This window comes from Apis florea, unplaced genomic scaffold (assembly GCF_048593485.1).
Source record: "Apis florea isolate Af1SG1 unplaced genomic scaffold, ASM4859348v1 contig_3696_pilon, whole genome shotgun sequence".
Taxonomy (NCBI): Eukaryota; Metazoa; Arthropoda; class Insecta; order Hymenoptera; family Apidae; genus Apis; species Apis florea.
The window spans coordinates 878861-892718 of NW_028256809.1; the positions used below are offsets into that span (position 1 = coordinate 878861).

The 13858-nt window shown below is 20.2% G+C and overlaps 1 long non-coding RNA gene across 1 annotated transcript; it reads left to right on the plus strand.

The window, feature by feature from the left end:
* The first annotated feature begins 3503 nt into the window (after nucleotides 1–3503).
* Nucleotides 3504–6935, plus strand: LOC147656525 (uncharacterized). The gene is made up of 3 exons (XR_015294260.1): nucleotides 3504–3838; nucleotides 3928–4031; nucleotides 6735–6935. It is a non-coding gene; the product is annotated as an uncharacterized LOC147656525 (long non-coding RNA).
* The last annotated feature ends 6923 nt before the right edge of the window (nucleotides 6936–13858 follow it).

Below are 13858 nucleotides of genomic sequence, written 5' to 3' on the forward strand. Positions count from 1 at the left end.
AAATTAAAAATTATAAATTAAATTTCACAATTTTAATATTTTACAATTATCATATTTACAATTATATATATATATGAATAAATTGTGGATTTATATACAAAAATAAGTCAAAAATATAAAATAAAATTTTTTTATTTAAAACTTCGTTTTTGTAAATCAAATTTTTAAATTGTAATAAGAAATAAAATTAGTTAAATTGGATGATTTATGGATACGAGTGGATTTATGGATATGAGTAAACTACAGGTGTGATTCATTCTACAACATAAAATAAAGCAGCATGAAATAAAATTGTCAGAAAACTTATTAATTTCTATTATTTTTATATCAATGAAAAATATTACATAATAAGAATTTAATAATATTTTTCAATATAATGTAATGTAATTCTAATGTAGAACGATTAAAATATTTTTTAGAAAATTATTATTTTTTTTTTTTTTTTGATATTTTTATATTTTGAGAATTTTATGAATTATTTAATTTAATCATTCATAGATATCAGAATATTTTCATATTTAAATATTATAATTAATATGATAATTATATCTCTTTTGATAGAGATAATGGAAAATGAAAATATTTTTATTTATCAAACAGAATACATAATAAAATATAATAATATTATAATATTATAATATATAGTAAAAAATTAATAATTTAAATATTTATAATTTCTATTAAAGCAATTATTAATTTATTTATAGTGAATTATTTTATTATAATGAATTATGAAATTATCAGCATGATTTAAGCGTTGAAGATGAAATTAAAATAAGATGTTTATGTAAATATCTCTATTATTTATTTACTTTTTTACTCTTTATTTATTTATTTAAAAAAAAAAGAAGAAATCTAAATTCTAAACGAGTAATATCTACTTTGACATAATGGAATTATGAAGTAATAATGATAAAATTATATTATAACAATATAATAATAATTTGAATGTAAAATAAAAAAATCATATTTCATAAATTATAATTATATACAATTAAAATAAATAATTATGTATTACATATAATATAAAATAAAATTATTAAGTTTTATACTACTAATTTAGTAACTTAATTTAGTTCCAAAAATTTGTATTTTTGTATAAATCATAATTTTGTTATTTCATTATATAATTTTATTATTTCAATACTCACATAATGTATGATATAAAAAATGTTTCTTTATTTTTTTATTTTTTTGTATTTTTTATGAAACTTTGCTTGTAATAATAATTTTATGTTTTATTATAAATTATTTCATATTAATTTAACTAGATTATTAAATAATGAGTTTAAGATTTTTTCTTTAAAATCAATTAAATGTCAAAGTAAATTATTAAAAATTTAGATTATTAAAAATTAGGCATTTTTATAAATGCCTAATTCACAAATTTTATAAAAAAAGTTATTAAATATATTTATTATTTAAGATTTTTGTTATAAATTTAAAATTATAAAGTCTTCCATTTACAATACAAATTCTATAATATATGATATATACTTTATTTATATATTCTTTTAAATATAACAATTTCTTGAATAATATAAGATTTGAGATATATACTAAGATTGAGATTATAGACTAATTATATGATTAAATCTATATATTCTTTGAATGTCCACATATATATATATATATATATTAAGTGAATTTATCATTTTTAGTATATGTTTTGTTTTTTATCTATTCAATGATTTAATTATTTTCACGCGAATATTCATGTAACTGCATAAGAATCATTAATTTAAATTTGCAATATGTGTATGTTTAAATTAAAAATATATAAACTAAAAATACATTTTATTTTAATTTATTTTATAATCCTCGAGCAGTAAATTATCAGATTTTTCATTTTGAGCATATAATTGTTAACAAATTTTGTTATTTTTGTTATCTATATATTCTATTATGAAATTATATGTGTAAATTTCATAATATTTTATGTTAAATCCTAAAAAATAAAAAATCTGATTTATTATTTGAGCATTACAGAATCAAAAGAAAACTTTTTAGTTACTTTTTTTTAATTTTTTTTAAACTTTTTTTTTAATTAAAAATTTTTTTAAAAAAATGTTTAATTAAATGTTTATTTATAATCAGCCACATTGTAAATTTAAATTATCAAGTTAAATATTATCAAATTAATAAATATTATGTAATTGAACATTCTCATATATAATTTAATATTTTTCTGACACGAAAAATAGTTGTCATTTTATTTTATTTTTTATATATTATTTTATTATTAAATCAAATTAGTTAAATAAATTGGTCATATTTATAACATATAATATTCTATCGAAAAAAACAAATTTAAGTTTGTTTTTTCTATAATTAATAAAGATATATTGTTAAATTAAATCATATGTTAATGTAGAATTTTTGTGACTCTATTTATGAAATATTTTTATAGAATCTAATCAAAATAAACATAAAACTTAAATGTCGGTTTAACCTCACATTAAGACTTCAATGGTGTTTTGAAACCAAGCCTCGTGCAGATTACAACAATAAATCAATTCTAAACTCTGCTCAAAGTTATTTTTTTGTTGAATTGAGCTGCATTGATAGGAAAATTATTTTACTAAATCATCTTCATTCTGCAATTCATCTTCAACGTTATAAATTAGTAAAACAAATTGATATTTAATATTTGTTGATTAAATTCAAAATATAATGTCTAATGTGATGGAGAATGTGAATTACAATACAAGCTTTGGAAAATTTAATTATTAGAAATAAATAGTCAAAAATGTAAGTACAAAAATGTTATATTGATATAAATTTAAATTTATAGAAAAATATATGAAAATAAAATAATAAAAATATAAAAAAATAGTATATGGAAATATATTATCAGCAATGAAAAAAAACTGAATTTGAATAGGTTTGATAAATATAATTATTATTATTAATGTTATCTAAGAAAACAAAGAAAAATTGTTATAAAAAATTTTTTGTTTCTTTATTATGAAAATTATAAAAATATAGATAAATTTATAATTATTATAGCATTGTATAATAATTGTTTTTATGTTATTATAAAGAAATTTGTCGAATTTATTATTAAAAACAATTATTATTATTATTAATTACATATATTTTAATAATATAAATAAATTATATATAATATATTATAGAATATATATTTGTATATTTTACATTCTACAGAATGTCTCCAAAAGTTATGTATAAATATGCATCAAATGATTTTTTATAAAAAATATAAAATTTTTTCATTCGAATTTTAATTTTTGAAAATTTGAAAATTTGCACTCGTATGTTAAATTTAATTATAAAGATACTATTTATTATATGTGATGTATAATACAGAAAATAATATATTTAGTAAAACATTTTAATTACATTTTTTCTTGAATCTAATATTTTGTAAATGCTTAGATATAATGATAATAATAGATATTTGTGTGCAGTTGGTTAAATAATATTATTATTTTGGTAATAAATATATTTTTGTCTATATTTTTTTTTTTTTTTTTTTTAAGGAATTACATGAGTCTCCTTTTTATATAACTTACAGAGATATACTATATAAAAATTAAAAATTTGTAAGAGTAAAGTAAAAAATAAAGTTTAAAAAACGGAAAAACAAAACGGACAATCAAAATAATATAGTGAATTAACAAATAGTTAACTATAAATTTTGTAAGACTTATTATATTTACAGCTTAAAAATAATAGCTTAAAAATATTGAATTGAAAGCATAGACAATAATAATTAAAGTATTATATCACAATATTTTTTATATTTTGTGTCAATGATTTTCATTCAATTATTATATGTTATTGATTATATATATTACATATGTGAGTAATAAATGTAAGTAATAATTATAATTAATAATTAATAAACATACAAGTATACAATGAGAGTTTATAAGATACTTTTTATATTATTTGTTTTTATAGGATGAAGAAATATCAGTACAAATATTTGCGAATATGATTCTTGCAATCTTTCTTATTTCTGATAAACAGTGGTAATCATTATTTGTAACATTTGGAATAACAAAGTAAGTGCATTAGAATATTATTTTTATTTTTTTCTATAATATATTTGTAACATTTAAACATTGTAACATTGAAATAACGTAAGTATTTAAAAATTATTATTTTCATTTTTTTCTTAAATTTTAATAGTATAATTTTAATAATAAAGTTTATAAAATATATTTTTATAAGACAGAATACAATAATAGTAAAAATTTTTTATTTTATTTATTAATTATTAATTTTTCTAATAAAATGTTAAAGTTTTTTATATAAATCATCGACAATTAAAAATGAAAGTTTTTCATAAATTAAATACATATTTTAACATAAAATATATATTATAATTTTCAAATCCATAAAGATTGATAACAAAAAATAATAAAATAAGTAAGTAATTAAATAACAGATTTAGTAAGTAATAATTACAAAATAAAGAAACGATTTTAGCTATGATAACAAGTAATAATTGTTAAATTTAAGAAAATTAATTATCGTCCACTGCACCCATATTCTTATTGTAATCTAATATGATGGTCAATTTCTTTATTTCTTTATCACTAGCATTTTCAGTCTTGAATCTTCTTCTCGTAAGTGTGAATTTGTGAAATAGAAGTATGTTTTCTACTGAATATTGTGATCACTTTTTTATCATGCTATGTTAATACTAACGTTTTTGCTTTCCTGCGATTTTCTGTCAATAGCTAATTTTGGCTTTTTAATTTATTCTGGCAATTATATATTTGTCGTCATACTCATTGGTGACTGATTGTTTTCTTTTGATTCGCAGCATCTTTATTTTTATATTATTTAGCACATAAAACGAATAAATCAATGTAATAATTCAATTATATTATGATAATAATTTTAATTAATAATACTGATATATTTTTATGTAAACAAAATATGAAACACCACAAAAAACACGATTTTTTTTCCAAGACATAGTGAACTTGCTTTCATGAAGACAGTACTACAAATGACTGTTTTATTCTAATATAATAATACTAACAAGAATTTAAAATTATGTAAAAGAATGTAAAATGGCGAAATTTTATTTTAAAATATATGAAATAAAAATATTAAGAATATTCACATTATATTATATTTTTTATTAATTTATATTTATAATAAAATATTACATTATATTACAATGTACTATTTGTTAAAACAGTCCAAACACATTTGGACATAATGATTTTGGATACCACTTTTGATGCTTTTCCGTATTGTTGTCAAGATGAGATCTGATCGCTTCTATGCTAGTTTTTCCATTATTATATTTTTGGCGATTACTGCCAACGATTTCATTTTTTGAGGATGACTGCAATGAGTGGAATTAGTTAGCTTGAAGTTATACTGGACAAATGCTTTGATGCGTTGATAATATTTCAGCATCGCCAACATCTCTCTATTTTAGCATCACAATACCATTGAAATCTTTCTATATTATCATTTCACCTCTTTTCAGTGAGTAATACATAACAAAATTTGACATCATTTTTTTGTTGTAACGTACAACAACATGTGTCTTAACATTTAAAAACTTGAATGCTAATTCGTAGCTTGTATAAAAATTGTCCACAAATAAAGTACATTCTTTATTTAGCAATTTATCTGCAAGTTCAGTGCAGACGTCTTTGGCTATATATAGTTGGTATGTATTGTCTAAAAACTAGTCGTCCTCTTTAAGGAATTGTTTCATCGACAATATCTTGGCCTGGTGAAAAGACTTTTTGATAATTGTCTGTCAATATATATATGAGTGGTACTAACTCTTTCAAGTCTACTATTCTATTTTATGATTTCGTTATTTGCAAAATACAAATTTGACAATAGTAATTCAAATCGATTACGAGACATTCTGCTGCGCGGAAAGGAAAAATTGTAAATAGGGTTTGTTGACCAACATGATGAGCGGTGTCTGTACTAGACCCATCCAAATCATTAGTGCGATAAATGTTGTAATTTCTTCGAAAATGATAGATTTCCATTTATTCTTCAGTCGAGCGTGATCGATTTCCACGTTAAAACAATTTTTGTTCTGCATATCTATTAGTTTTTGATCAAAAGGCTTATCATTTTTTCATCCAAAAATAACGAAAAAACTTCACTTGGACTCATATTAGATGATAAATTCAACAGAAGTCTATTTTTTCTAATGAAAATGATTATTGCTTGTTAGCGAACTCGTTCCACTATATATTGTCTAAAGAACTATTAGCAATGATATAAAAATAATATATTTTTATAATAGTCAAAATTATTTTCAATAAGTTCAGTTACGTGAATTTTTAGTTTGTTGTTAGTTTGTTTTTAGTTAATTTTTAGTGAGTTATTTATTTGTTGAAATAAACATGTTGCTTATACTTAAAAAAAAAAAAAAAAAAGAAATTTAACGAATTTAAATTTGTAGTGATGATAAATATTGATTCATCATAAATTCTATTCATAGAATAGAAAACCATGTATAGAATTTTAAAATTCTCGAATTAACGTATTGAAATGTAATAGTACAGCATGAAAGAATATTCTAGAATTAATAAAAAATAAATATATAATAGAATTAATAAAAATAGAATTAAATGAAACAATAAAGTGACTTTTTATGCATATTTAATAATTTGATCAAATTTTTGAAAAAAAGATTAAAATTCAAAGATTTCCTAACAATTTTACAATTTATTGTCATTTGATGTTATTACAATTTTTTTATACTTTTTTAGAGAGATATTCTGCAAAACATTCTACATGATTTCAAAGAGATGATCATCAGGAATAATATGAGTTTTGATACTATTATTGTTACTTTTGATACATAATCCTTAAGGAAACATTAAATTGCGATGCGGTTGATTAATATTATATAATATTATAATATTTTAAATAATATTTATATAATAATATATTGTATTAATCATTTTGAATTTTTCTATGCTAAATTTTTTTTTCCAACTTCTGAATTTCCTCTCCAAATTTTATTTATGGTTCGAATAAACAAACTACTTATATTCAACAATATGATTATTTATTTGATATAGGGAATGAAGAAAATTCCTATTATTAGCTTCCTTAAATTTTTTAATTTTAAAATTTCATACAATATTTTCGCTTTAATATTTGTACTTTAATTATATATTATTTATTCTTTTTTATCGTTGCACAATATTATTTTTAATATATTTAATTAAAAAAAAATATTAAACTTCAATATTAATGATTGATTGATATTAAAATAACATTAAATTAACATTAAACTAATATTAAATTTATGATAGTATTAAACTAAACTAATTTTAAATATATTAATAATAATACTAATATTAAACTATATAGAGTGATCTAATAATTTTATTTATTTGAATATCTTATTTATAACAATATGAAAAAATTTTATATACGATTGTTTAATATGAAAAAAAAAAATATGATGTAAATATATTTTTTGAGTTAATGCACTCAGAACATTTTTAAGATCATCTATAGTTTTTGAGATGTTAAAATAAGATTAAAATTAATTTCTTTAATTACAAATTTCAAGATATTAATTATAAAAAGGATTTATGTAAAAATGCTGTTTAATATTTTCATTCAAAGAATCTCACTTAATCAGCGATAGTGAATAAAAATAAAGAAATAAGTTTTTTATAATTTTTAGTTGATACTTTGAGAGGCTACGCGAAATCATTCTATTTCACTTTGTCTCGATATGTCCATCGACATTTTTTATCACCATCCTATAATGATAATAATAATAGAGATAGAAAGCAAAATGAGAGCATATATTTTATCTAACTATTTTCTGGCCAAAATACTATATTTTTTTCTAACAATTCACTATTTCGTGAATTATGTTTGTAATAATAATGTTTAAGAACAACATATTTTCATATTTTCGTTATCATAATATATATAATATATATAATACTTGATTATAAAATAATATCTTCATTATTAGATTCAGATTTTCATATAAAAAATATATCATCTTCAATTTTTTTGCAATTGTGTTTCTAAATATCGAAAAAAGCTTGGTTCCAATTGATTTAAGCACATAGTTTTACGAGATTAAGAACTAATCTCTAGATAAACTTAAATTTGAGGATGCATTACTACATAAAGGACTTATATAAGAAAATATATATTCTACACAATTATTCTGAGATATAGAATCACAATTTCCTAAAAGATATGAAAGATAAGAACGCTCGTTCTTTTTTGCAGGGAATTAAAGAATAGTATAAAAGAGGGAATTAAAGAATAGTATAAAAGAATTACAAGCTTATTCTCAAGCTTATTACAAGAATATTCTCTGAAAATTCTAAATTTTTCTTTTTTATCTGTCAACTGTTGCTCTTGTACTATAAATAAAATCTTGCGAATAATTTTTTTTATTTATATCTTGTTTTTTAACTACTTCTGGAATCTACTGGAAATTTTTTATTTTGAATATTTTTTAGCATTTGAATTCCATTAAAGTTTCTCAACTGTTACTAGCACAAAAATTATAATTTAAATTCATTTCTTTTTTTAATTGTAATGCTTTTTTATATAGAAAAATAAATTTACTGTATTCTTATTTTTATATCTATATCTAATTTTTTATCTATATCTTTCCATATTCTTTATTATATTTTTATTTTTTAACAAATAAATAAAAGTTACATTTTCTGATTTTACAGTCTTTATTTTTTTATTAATTTAGTTTTTTCTATTAGTTAATAATCTTTAATTTTCATATATCTCGATTACATGGCTCGCTCTATGGCTATTATGTATTTCTTTGATAATCATATTCTCATTACTTTTTTCACAATATGCTTATGGCATATTTGAATTATTGTCGATTATAACTATTACTATTGGGCTCATATTATTATCATTTTTTGATGTAAAAGAGCATTTAAAATATTGTTCGTTATTGTTACGGTTTTCTTTGAAAATCTACGTAGGCAGAACTGCATAAATAATAATATCTTTATAAATTGTTTTTAACTGGAAATGTTCTGATGATTTTGTTGAATTTCACATTGAATTTGATGGTACAACATTATTTATAAATTTGAAAACAAATATTTATATAAATTCGTATAGAGGATTATACCTGAAATTTCTTAAGTGATCTTAAATGATCATTCTCATCTATTACTAGTATATTTAATTCATTTTCATTACTTTCTGGAGAATTCTCATACAAAATTATTTTAATAATATTTAATATTAATTTTAAATAATAATTTATTACATTAAATCTACTAAAACTTATTGTTTAATATATTAAGTATTAGTTTTTATAGATGAAATATTTGAGGAAAAACACTATTTCATAAATAGAGAAATATTATTTTTATTGTCTAGATGCTACTTCATATGGTGAGCATTTTATTTTCTAGAAAAGTAAGATGAATTTTGTCTAATTATTATTAATTGAAATGAAAGGAACAATCGAAAAAAATTTATTTGTACAACAGAACACATTGATCAACATATAAGACTCTGTTTCCAATAGAGTGAAACATTTTTAATATTGGAAAAATGAACTTGAAATTAAGTGGAATATATTATGTTGAGTTTAGAAGGAATGCAAATTGTTTGAATTAATTTATTGTCACACATATCTATTGACAAAAAAACATTATCTATTAATTCGATGTAATGAGAAGAAAAAATACTTAGAACGTATTTAAATCACAGTAAGATGGAATGAATAATTTTTGACATAACTATTTGAATATTAAATATTATTTATTAACAAAATTTAATTAACAAATTTTTTTGAGAAAATTTTTTTTAATAAAATATGTCTAATTTAAAATATAAAAATGAAATAAACATATTATAAAAATATTTTTACCTTAACTTTTATAAAAATTTTTTTTAGTTATTTTATGTAATATCGGAAATTGTATTAATTGTTATTCTTATTATTAGAAATTAGAATCATTATTCTAAATATTTAATATTAATTCATAATTTTTTCTAACATCCTTTTTCTAATATTGATTTTCAATTTTTTTAAATTTTTCCAATTAGATTCAATATCCTATTGCATCATATGTCAATTTTTCTAATTCAGCTATTTAAAGTTGATATGTTAATTTCATGAATTTTTTCTTGGTTTATTTCCAAATTAGATTGAATTTATATAAGGCGAAAATCATCAATACGGCTTTGTAATTTTATTATTTTATCTATTTTATTATCTATATTATATGATTTTTATATTTTTCAAATGTAATTCTTTTTCAAATGTAATAAGTTTATATAATTTATTTTTTCTTATAAAGTTTATATAGAAAATATTTTTTTCTAATTAATATTTGATCAATCTTTGCATATTTATTAGGCGATTTATTATCAAATAATAAACTTATCTATTATAATTATGGAATTAAACGTAATATACAATTCATTTCTCAAAGTTGATCTGATAACCTTCTATTGTTGAACTTGATTTAAAAACTATATATAAATCTTTTTAATTTTTTCATTTGCATGCATTATAATAAAGCAATTAAATTAAAAAAATATATTTTTTTTTATATTTTTTGAATATATCTCTTGATTTTTCTAATATTTAATATTTATAAGAGTCTCATCAATCCATATCTTATCCTTACATAATTGTATTTTTGTTTTGCATTCTGTAATAGTGTATTGTTCTTATATATTTTCCTCTGTAAAAAATTATATTTCGTCCAACTAGAACTTTCTTAAAACTATTGCTTTTTTTCCATTTGTACCTCAGATTCTTCAACACTTTTTGAAATGGATTTGCAATGGAAAATCGTAAAGAATATTTTTTATAATCATTTTATTTTCTTTAATTAATTATTAATTAAATTTTCTAATAAAAATCGAAGATCAGTTTTTTTTGTCTGGAAATTATTGTATATAATATTGTATTATAAATATATTTTATAATATATATAATATTATAAAAATATTAATCTTATTTTTTTTAGATTTTAGTCACTTTTTCAGATTAGAGTTTTATTTTTAGATATTTTTGACTGTTCTAATTAATACAGTGTAAATAGAAATTTGAAGTATAAATTGTTGCAATTAGTAAAAGAGTTGTTTTTTAATTTTTTTCATCATTTTGATATCATATTTCTAATTATATTTGAAGTATATTTGAAGTATTATATTTATTGTTTCATTATTATATTGTTTAACTTTTTTTTTAATAATTTCATATTGTTTATAATATTATTTAATTTAATATTAAAATTATCGGATCATTTGAAAAGTTCGAAAAATGAAAATATTTTTCTTGTTAAAATTTTTTTTTATTTTTCGATATAATCTCCATTATATCCAATTTCAATTTATTCCTCAATGTTCTAGAAGTTTTGCTTTTATTTTATTTTATAAAATTTGTTTCTTGAAGTTTTTTTTTAAAATAATTGTTTATTGCAATCAATGCAAATTTAATGAAAATCTTCTATGAAAAAATTCATCTATCAAAAAATTGTTTATGTTTTAGAAATAAATAAAAATCTGAGAGAGTTAAATTTGATAAATAAACAAGATGAGAAAGTAAATCGATCTTAAAATTAACAATTTTTACTTTATAATACTTGCATGAGAATTTGTAGTGAATTCTTTTTTTTTTTTTTTTTTTTTTATAAATCTGGTTTTTTTGCAAAAAATTTGATAGAATATTAGATGGCAATATTTCTCTGCATCCACTTCTTGCATTGTGGTATTCATGGAGTTCATTATATAATATTATCTTTTGTGTTATCTGTTTTAAGAATTAGAATAACACTTAGACAAATTCATTCTTTTTACAAACATGAATTAACTGAAGAATGAGAAGAATTCAAAATTTTGTAGCATATCTGGATTGTCTTTGCTTTGCTAAAGTAGATCATTGTTTATTCATGTTTCGTCGATGTATATAATATTTTAATCTGTTCTTTTATATATAATAATTCCACTGTTTTTAAATATTTTTTTTTAATTTATAACAATATTTTCAATTAATATTATATTTTCAATTAGTATTTTTACTTTTTTTCTATATAAACTTTATATTTTTTAAAAAAATATAAAATCTTTTTTGCTATGAAAAATCCATTTTTTCGTAGATTACAAAGAATAATTTTTCTAAAACTGGTCTTTTTTTTCTGATATAATAAACGAACAATTTTTCTTATTATTGTTTTTTCCTTTTGAAAATAATGTAACTTCTTTTTAATCATTCTATATTACTTTTTAAATAAATATTTTTTCTTTTAAGTTTCAAAACTTGTCTTCGAATTTCACTTATGAATAGATATATTTTCGAATAGATAGCTTATATAAAGCAATATGACATTTGCTTGATATGAAAAATAAATGGAGAAAATTCCCATTATTAATATCTTCCTTAATATTTTTTAATAAGATCTTGCATCATATTCTGTATTTCATTATATTAGCATGTCCCATAAGTTTATTTCTTTTTCTTTGATACGAAATGAATTTATGATATTTATTGTTTAAGATTGATTGTTTAAGATTATTGCATTACACATGAATCGTTCTGCTCTTCTTCCATCTCTCAGGAAGCGTTTTTATTTTATTATTCCCTTTTTCCAAAATTGTTCGGGCTTTTTCAAAATATTCCTCGAAGTGCGTTTTTATTTCACTTACGGATTGGAACCGTTTATCATAGAAAAAATTTTTTTAAGGATAGGGACAAGTAATAGTCGAATAGAACAAGATCTGGGAAGTATGGAAGATATAGTAAAACGTCTCAATCAAATTGTAACAGTTTTTCTCTTACAGTCAATGCAATATATGATTTTGTATTGTCGTGGTAAAAAACGACGCCTCACTGGTTCGCCAATTGTGGCCGTTTTTCTGCTATCGCCATATAAATCAATTTATCGAATTGATTGCAATATTTGATAGAATTGATGGTTTCCTTCCTTAAGGAAGGAGCTCATAGTAGACTACATCTTTCTAATTCCACCAAATGGACAAAAATATTTCCTTCGGATGAAATCCAAGCTTCGTAACAGATGAAAATCTATTGTTCTTAAACCAAGTGCATTTTCGATGCACATTTTGATACAAAAATCCAAGTCAGTGGCAAGCCTCTTAAGAAAGAATCTCTTTCATGTCACTGGAGAAGCAAATCGCACATAGAAACGCGATTCCATCAATAGTTGTGGAACCCAAACTTCAAATCGATTGACATATCCCATCCTGATTAGGTGATTATGTATCCTGTCTTCTTATATATCCCCTATCATTATTTTGGGAATGTTAGTGGCATTCACTATCTTGCGCACTATATCGCTGGTTTTCAACGAGCATGGCCTTGATAATGTCCATATCCGTCGTTATCGGGCGGCCATTGCGTCTTCATCTTTCAAAATTCTCAGCTCTAAATCTCTTATAATTGTAATTTATAATTATATTATAATTGCGGACGATCGTAATACCAATCCTCGTAAACAGTCTCGTCTGTAGTATCATTTGTATTATTATCTTTTTTAAAGTAATGAAGCATAAGATGCTACAAATGCTTTCTTTGGCTATCCATATTGAATCGTGTAGAAAAAAGTTTTAAAAGAAACTAGAGTCACCAACGCGATGTACTTTAAAAAAGCTCTAGGATGATTGAAATCGATGCCATAAATAAGCTTGCATGTTTATATAAAAATAACCAGTTAAAATCATTTCTAGCATGTGTAAATGAAACTTATGAGACAGCTAATATTTTTTTTTATATATAGTTAGATGGTATTATATTTAATATATTTAATTTTTAAAAAAAACATTCAATTTCAATAGTAAAATAATATTATATCAACAATGAATTACATGAATTATATGAATTAAAATGATAACC